Source organism: Cynara cardunculus, assembly GCF_001531365.2.
Source record: "Cynara cardunculus var. scolymus isolate 2C chromosome LG 12, CcrdV1, whole genome shotgun sequence".
NCBI lineage: Eukaryota > Viridiplantae > Streptophyta > Magnoliopsida > Asterales > Asteraceae > Cynara > Cynara cardunculus.
Window position 1 is genome coordinate 13,748,674 of NC_037539.1, and position 9,320 is coordinate 13,757,993.

Below are 9,320 nucleotides of genomic sequence, written 5' to 3' on the forward strand. Positions count from 1 at the left end.
TGATACCATTTTGTAACGCCCCAACCCACACATTGCATGTAATACATATTTCATACAAAAGAAATACATGATATTATTCCATTCAGGTCCCTTAGTACAAGAATCTAACATGACCAGACACAAGGTCCAAAAATTAAAAATACATTTCTTGTACTAATCAATCAGAACAGCTCTTCAAGCAGAAGCGCATAAAGGAACATATTAAACTTTTCCCTTCCCCTTACTGTCCGAACCTCCTGCAACACATAATTTAAATCACARAACGAGGGTTAGACCGAAAGGTCTAGTRAGATASCCTATTTATGTCATTGCAGGGTGTAAATYACCAAAAACTTTTATGGAAAACAAYCTTTCATATATATAAATATATGAACAATTAAAGACATAACACGAGATCATAATATCTTTTCCAGCTAAACACTYAGCTATTCAAATCTCATAYCTTTGTACTAATCAGGTTTCATATAATGYCACTTTTAAACYTTCTCAAATCAAACAAGGTTTACATAAAGCTTCAGGCCAAACCTGATATTTTCTCCTAAATAACATCCAAACTACAATTTCCAATAAGAACCTTGATCCTAAATCTTTAAGTCACAAAGAAATAAAGACTCCGGACCACGGTAGTCTTAAAGGATATAATAGAATGAGTTATATCATACAACACACATCCAAAGGTACACCTCTCCTTGATATGCCACCCTTATCCCATGGTACACCTCTCCTTGATATGCCACCCTTATCCCATGGTATACCTCTCCTTGATATTCCACCCTTATTTCCTCATCAAAATATTTTCACAGAATAAGTTCATAAAAGAAATGCAGCCATTGAAATTATTATCAATACAAAAATATTTCTTTCAAAATTTCCTTTTTATGATAAAATAACATTTCTCATTGAAAACACAACATTACATCAAATCCGGTCAACTTTGACTTAGCCGGACTTCAAATCCGGTCAACTATCCGGATAACACAGCCTAAGCTTTGTCCGATTTAAGACTTGAACAAATTTCAACTTTGTCCGGATAACAAATTCGGTCAATACCCCGCATAAAGCTTGAACGATTTATCATTTAGAATATAAACCATCTTTGTCCGGATAACATGTCCGGTCAATACCCCGCTCATTACTTAGCCGATTTAAAATAATCCGGCAACTATTTGGTCGTATTCTTACTTCTCAGTTTAAAAAGATAACTTTTCTTACCAATCATAACCCGATCAACACTTAACCGATTTAAGATAATCCGGACAATACATCGATTAACCTTTGTCCGATATAAAATAGTACGGTCAAACCTTGTCCGGTTTAATATCCGGATAAACACTTAGAGCAAAAAGACTTATTTCTATCCATATTCAAGCAAAATTCATATGAAACCAATAATAATTTTTATGCAAAAGAGTCTTAGAAACTACTCACCTTATCAAGCTTTTGAAATCAAAGTCTTCAGATCAACTTGAATCTCCAAACAGAAATAATCCGGCCAACTCTCTTCTTTTAAATCACACAGCTTTTAATCAGAATCAAGAAGAGAAAATATGAAGGCCAAGCCCTCCTTTTATACACTTCCAAAAAATGGAAGGTCGGCTAACAGCCTCTTCTTCCCATACAACCCATGCACATACATGCATCTACACATACCATGCATACATACATATATCCACACACACACACTATGCATTTCTTAATATGCAAGTGTGTAATATAATATATATATATATATATATATATATATATTTCCACATATATACATATTCAGATACACATAACCACATTATACAATTAATTTTTCACATACCAGCATAATCAAATGTATGAATTTATCATGCTATCACGTAATCATTTAATCAAATAATCACGTACTAATTACCTCGGGTGATAACTAGGGTCTGATTATCACATTATCCACGCCTCAAAAGAATTCCGTCCCAGAATTCCTTAAATCAAAAAGCCATGGGTATTCTGATCTCATCTTTGATTCCAATTCCCATGTTGCTTCCGGTCCTTTGTGAAACTTCCACCGAATTTTAACTAGACTTATTTCTTTGTTTCTCAACACCCTGATCTTTCTGTCGATTACAGCTTCTGGTGTTTCCACAAAATTCAGCTTACCGTCTAGTTGAATTTCTGGTAATGGTATAGCTAAACTCGGATCAGCCAAACATTTCCGCAAATTTGACACATGAAACGTATTGTGAATCAGACTCAACTCTTCTGGCAGCTCTAACTGATATGCTACTGGCCCGATTCGCTTACATATTCTGAACGACCCTACATATCTTGGACTGAGCTTCCCTTTCTTTCCAAATCTGACAATACCCTTCAATGGCGAAACTTTTAACATCACAAAATCACCTATACTAAACTCAATTGGCTTTCGACGATTATCAGCATAACTTTTCTGACGATCTTGTGCTGTTTTTATTCTTTCACGGATCTGTTCGATCTTTTCAGAAGATTTTTGAACAATTTTAGGACCCGTTAACTGCTTCTCACCCACTTCATTCCAACNCGGTCAACTATCCGGACAACACAGCCTAAGCTTTGTCCGATTTAACACTTGAACAAATTTCAACTTTGTCCAGATAACAAATCCGGTCAATACCCCGCATAAAGCTTGAACGATTTATCACTTAGAATATAAACCATCTTTGTCCGGATAACATGTCCAGTCAATACCCCGCTCATTACTTAGCCGATTTAAAATAATTCGGCCACTATTTGGTCGTATTCTTACTTCTCATATTAAAAAAGATAACTTTTCTTACCAATCATAACCCGATCAACACTTAACAGATTTAAGATAATCCGGACTATCATCGATTAACCTTTATCCGATTTAAAATAGTCCGGTCAAACCTTGTCCGGTTTAATATCCGGATAAACACTTAGAGCAAAAAGGCTGATTTCTATCCATATTCAAGCAAAATTCATATGAAACCAGTATAATTTTTATGCAAAAGAGTTTTAGAAACTACTCACCTTATCAAGCTTTTGAAATCAAACTCTTGAGATCAACTTGAATCTCCAAACAGAAATAATCCGGCCAACTCTCTTCTTTTAAATCACTCAGCTTTTAATCAGAAGCAAGAAGAGAAAATATGGAGGCCAAGCCCTCCTTTTATACACTTCCAAAAATGGAAGGTCGGCTAACAGCCCCTTCTTCCCATACAACCCATGCACATGCATGCATCTACACATACCATGCATACATACATATATATATATATATATATATATATCCACACACACATACACTATGAATTTCTTAATATGCAAGTGTGTAATATAATATATATATATATATATTTCCACATATATACATATTCTGATACACATAACCATATTATACAATTAATTTTTCACATACCAGCATAATCAAATGTATCAATTTATCATGCTAATCATTTAATCAAATAATCACGTACTAATTACCTCGGGTGATAACTAGGGTCTGATTATCACATATGCTATCCAAATTGCACTATATAATATGTTCTGAATTCATATGTTCTTGGGTTTTTTTGAAATATATATATATACATGTATTATTTTAACCTTAATCTGAGTTTCTGGATAAGAAAGAGGGTAAGCAGTTGAAATTTTGTGATAACCGGATCCTTGTTATCACCCGAGGTAATTAATATGTGATTATTTATTAAATGATTATGTGACAGCATGATAAATTGTTACATTTGATCATGCTAGTATGAAAAATTTATGCATAAGGGATTATATGCATAATGTGAGAGGCATATGATATATATATATATATATATGTATGCATGATTTTATACATATGAAGTATGTATGCATGCATGTATGTGAATATGCAAAAAGGGAAATGTATGCTTAAATATGCGCATGGTGTTTGTGTGCATGCATGTGGGAAAAGGGGAGGAGGCTGTAATAGCCGACTTTCCTGAAAAGGAAAGTATAAAAAGAGGAGTTAAGCCCCTTTGCACTCTTCTTGCCATTTTTGAACCTCAAGTGAGCGATTTAAGTGAAAAAGTGTTCACCGGATTGTTTTGATCAGAATTCAAGTTGGTTTTCAAGACCGGTTTTCAAAAGAAATTGCATAAGGTGAGTGGTTAAACTATTTTGTATATTTTTATGAAAATTTGCATAACTGATTCATATGAGCTTTCACCCAGTTTATATAAACCAGACACATTATGAGCGATTTAGATATAAATCAGGTAATGGTCGAGCGGTTTATGTGTAAACCAGTCAAGGTTTAAGCGGTTTATTCTTCGACCGGACAAGGCTTGGACATTCTAGATATAAACCGGACATAGGTTCACCCGGTTTAAGGGTAAGGATCAAGTGTTGACCGATTTACATGATGAGAGAGTTATGAACTTTAAATTATGTTTAATGTGATAACTGGGTCCTGGTTATTACACAAGGTAGTTGTTAAGTGAATTAACTGTTTATATGAATACATGTTTACATGAATTGAATACGTGAGTATGTGTATTTTATGCATAGGGATATATGCATAATATGTAAATATATATATATATATATATATTTTGTTATATATATATATATGAATTTATATATGCATGATGTATGTGGTTGTGTGCATGTGTGAAATATGTTTACATGTATGCATGTGGGTGAGGGCCTGGATGGCCGACTTCCCTAAAAAGCGAAGGTATAAATATGTGAGTTCAGTCTCCACTCAAATCTATTGCCATTTTTGAAATCCTGAGAGTGATTTTGAGAAGAGTTGTCCAGATAATCAAGAATTGGATTCAAATTACCTTTCATCTTTTTCAAAACAGAGTTTTGCATAAAGGTGAGTGATTTCTAAACCTTTTTGCATAAAAGTTGTTACTAGTTTTACTTGAATGTTGTTTATTATTGGAAAGAAATCAATATTTTAATTAAGGGTCTATATTCGAATAAGGGGTGACCGGATTAAGTCTAAACCGGACAAAGCTTGTCCGGATTACTCTTAAACCGGATAAGAGGTGTCCGATTTATTCATAAATCGCTTAAGTATTGTGCGATTTAGGGTGTTAGTGAGAATTTGGAAATATGTAAACTGGACAAAGGTTTTGAACGGAGAAGTATGAATACGACCAAGCATTGTGCAGTTTAGACTTAAATCGACTAAGGGTCGTGCAGATTAGCTATAAACCGATCACGTATTGGTTTTAAATCGGACATAGTCATGTGATTTAGCCTTAACTCGACTATGGGTTGTCCGAATTAGTAAACCGGAAAAAAGGGACAGGTGTTGTCCGGATTGTATATCCGGATAACTTGTCCGGGTAACTTATATTTGATAATTTTCAAATGTTAAATATTTTAGACATTTATATAATTTAAAAATGTTTATTATTGGGTTTAATTGTGGATTTATAAAAAGGGTATTTTATATCTTTTTAAATAAAAAAGATATGTTCCTACCAAGCATGGTGACGTAAGTCTGTTTTGGTATGGACCTGGATTTTGGAAAATGTTTCTACCAAGCGTGGTAACGTAAGTTTGTTTTGGTATGAAACTATATTTTGGGAAACCTTCCTACCAAGCGTGGTGACGAAAGTCTGTTTTAGTATGAAACTATATTTTGGGAAACCTTCCTACCAAGCGTGGTGACGTAAGTCTGTTTTGGTATGTAAGTGGATTTTGTAAAACTGTTTCTACCAAGCTGGTGACGTAAGTCTGTTCTGGTATGAAACTTGTTTTAAGTGGTAGTTCCCCCATACGTGGTGACTATTGTCTGTTCTGGCTTGGAACTGGGAATGGGTACTTTCAGACGTGGTGACTTTTGTCTGTTCTGATAAGTAATCCCTGTTTTGGTGGAGGAATAAGGGTGGTATATCAAGGAGAGGTGTACTTGGAATAAGGGAGACATTGTCATATGTGGATACTGTTATAACTCTTATTATTATTAGTAATTGGATTTAATAACTTTGAATCATCATTTCTTTGTGACCTGATTAATTAAAGATATTATTCTTATTAGAAATATTAACGTAGATGTTATTGAAAAGGAGAAAATGGTTTATCGTAAAGGGCAAGTATTGCCTTAAACCTTTCTGTTAATATTTATAAAAGAATGGTCTAATGATTCAAAGAATCTTTGGTTACAATATTATTTCATATTGAGAATGTTGAATCTTTAAGAAGATGTGTTTTAGTAATAGAACTGAGGTTCGTGAGTTTATTCTTTTATGTATATCATTGAGAACTGCATCATTGGATTATATTACAAATATTTCTGAGCAAAGTTACTTTATTACATTTTGGTGTTTATCACCCTGCATTTGCAAAGAAGTGATTTTCTCACTAGACCCTTCAGGTCTAACCCTCATTTTCTGTTTTAAAATTATGCAATGCAGGAATAGCGGGGTCCAGGGATATTAAAATTAAAAGGGAAAATGTGATTATTTTCCTAATCTGTTATCTGTTTTTGAAGATACATGTTGTATTACATGTGATAGTACATGATTTGTTTTGGAAATTTTTATATGTAGATTTTGTACATATAGGAATCCTTGTACTAGTGGGACCTTATGATGTAAATTATATTTCTATGTAATGAAATATGTGTTATATGCAAATGTGGAGTTTGGGGGTGTTACAGAAGTGGTATCAGAGCCTTAGTTTAAAAGATTTTGGTATTCAAAGCATGATGCCTAGACTTAAACAGTCATTTGCATGTTAAGACTCCCAGACATTATTAGTATCACTAGGAATAAAATATAATGGGTTAAAGWGGGCAGTATGTAAGGTGAATTCGAATTACAAATGGCCAATGTAATTATGAATTTATAAGTACATACCTATACTCGGATACCATATTATATTTGGGAATATGAATACATGATATTTGAAATTAAAATATCTGCAGATGTCTAGCCGATCACGAAGATCAGAAAGAATTGCCCGCCCTGAATCTGAAGAAAGAGAGGAATCTCCCGTTAATCCACCAACCTATGCTTCTAGGAGTAGAGGACGTGGAAGGGGTAGGGGTAGGGGTAGAGGTCGAGGAAGGAGTCAAATTCCTGAAAGGAGTCATGTCGAGATTCGCCCTGATCAAGGGGAATCTATTTCTGGGAATGCTCAACATGAACAGAGGCAACAACCTGAGTATATAACAAGAGTTGTTTTGGCAGAAGAAATGGGAAAATTGAGAGAAACTTTGATATTTATTATGGGACTGCCAGCTAGAATAGAAATTGAGCGAGTTGGAATTAATCCTCCAGCTCCTTCAGCAGATAGTAATAACCGGGGAAAAGATATAAAGATGTTTTTGACATGTAAACCCCAACCTTTTCAGGAGAGAGAGATCCAGTTAAAGCAATGTGCTGGATAAAAGAAATTGAGTCGGTATTTAACACTAGTAGGTGTTCTGAAGAAGATAAGGTTAGATTTACATTATCTATGCTCAAATCTAATGCCTTATATTGGTGGGATGTGGAGTCCTTGGCACAACCAAATATACTGCAAATAATGTCTTGGGAAGAATTTGTGAGCAAATTCAAAACACAATTCTGTTCTACGACAGCAGTTAGACAAATGGAGGAATATTTTCTGAAACTGGAACAAGGGAATAGATCTGTACGGGATTATATTGAGAAATTTATTGAGTTTTCCCGTTTTGCTGAATATTATGTATCTTCAGAATCCCAAAAGGTAGAAAGGTATATTTGGGGTCTGAAACCTTCTATTCGGGAGTTCGTGATTGCTATGAATCCTGAAACTTTCTCTTTAGCTGTCAATGTTGCCGAAGTTACTGAAAGAAATAAGAATCAGCAAGGTGAAGAGAAATTTGTTGAGAAAAGAAAGTGGGAGGGGTCTTCGGCCAGTTTTTCGATGACCAAAATTTACTAAAACAGATCATCGTGCTCCACAGCTGCCACCTATTAGAACCTGCCCGCAATGTGAGCAGGTGCATCACAGAAATTGACCGTTTGAACCAAAGAGATGTTATCGTTGTGGGGAGACAGGGCATTTGTCAAGGGACTGCACTACACCCAAAAGATGTTTTCAATGCAATTCACCTGACCACATTCGACCAACTTGTCCACAATTGAGAACTCCTCGTTTGACAATGGGAGGAAATGCTCCCATTAGTCGTGGAAGGCCTAGTGCACCAAGGGGAAGCCAGAGTGGAGCCAGAGGTAGATCGTTCCAAATGACGAAGAATGAGACAGAAGCAACCCCAGATGTAGTAATAGGTACCTTTCTTCTGAATTCTATATGTGCTAAGGTGTTGTTTGATTCTGGTGCAAAATTTTCATTTGTATCACCGTCATCTGCTCAATTTGCATGTTTGAATTCTGTGCTACTTGATGACAAATTAGTAGTTGACACTGCTAATAGTCAAGAATCTGTTACTAGAGTATTCAATAACTGTATTATTGTTATTTAGGGGTGTGAGTTACCGATTCGACTGTTCCCTATCCTGATGAAAGAGTTTGATGTAGTGGTGGGTATGGACTGGTTAGCAAAGCATCAGACCAATATTGTTTGTAATAATAAGATGATTAGAATTACACTACCAGATCAAGGAACAATTATTATTTATGGTGATCGTCAGAATCATCATACTAGTCTTTTATCGGTATTAAAAACCCGAAAGTGTATTTAGAAGGGGTATCAGGGGTGTTTAGCATATGTTGTTGATACAAAGAAAGAGAAAAGAAAAGAGGAATTAATTCTAATTGTTAATGAATACCCGGACGTTTTTCCAGAGTATTTGTCTGGGTTACTGCCAGATCGAGTCATTGAATTTCGGATTGATCTTATACCTGGGGCAGCATCAGTGGCCAAGGCACCATATAGATTGGCTCCTTCGGAATTGAAAGAGTTGGTTACTCAGTTGAAGGATCTGACTGATAAAGGATTCATTAGACCCAACACTTCACCTTGGGGTGCTCCGGTCTTATTTATCAAAAAGAAAGATGGATCTATACGAATGTGTATAGACTATCGAGAATTGAATAAATTGACCAACAAGAACAAGTATCCTCTACCAAGGATTGATGAATTGTTTGATCAACTGGTAGCAGCAAGTTATTTCACCAAAATTAACTTGAGGTCAGGGTATCATCAGCTTAAAGTCTGAGAGGAAGACGTTGCTACAACAACTTTTCGACCCAGGTATAGGCATCATGAATTTCTAGTTATGCCATTCGGCTTTACTAATGTGCCTGCAACTTTTATGGATTTAATGAATAGGGTATGTAAAGAATACCTTGATAAATTCATCATTGTATTTATCGATGATATTCTTATACACTCTAAAACCGAAGAAGAACATGCGGAACATCTTCGCTTGATACTGGAAT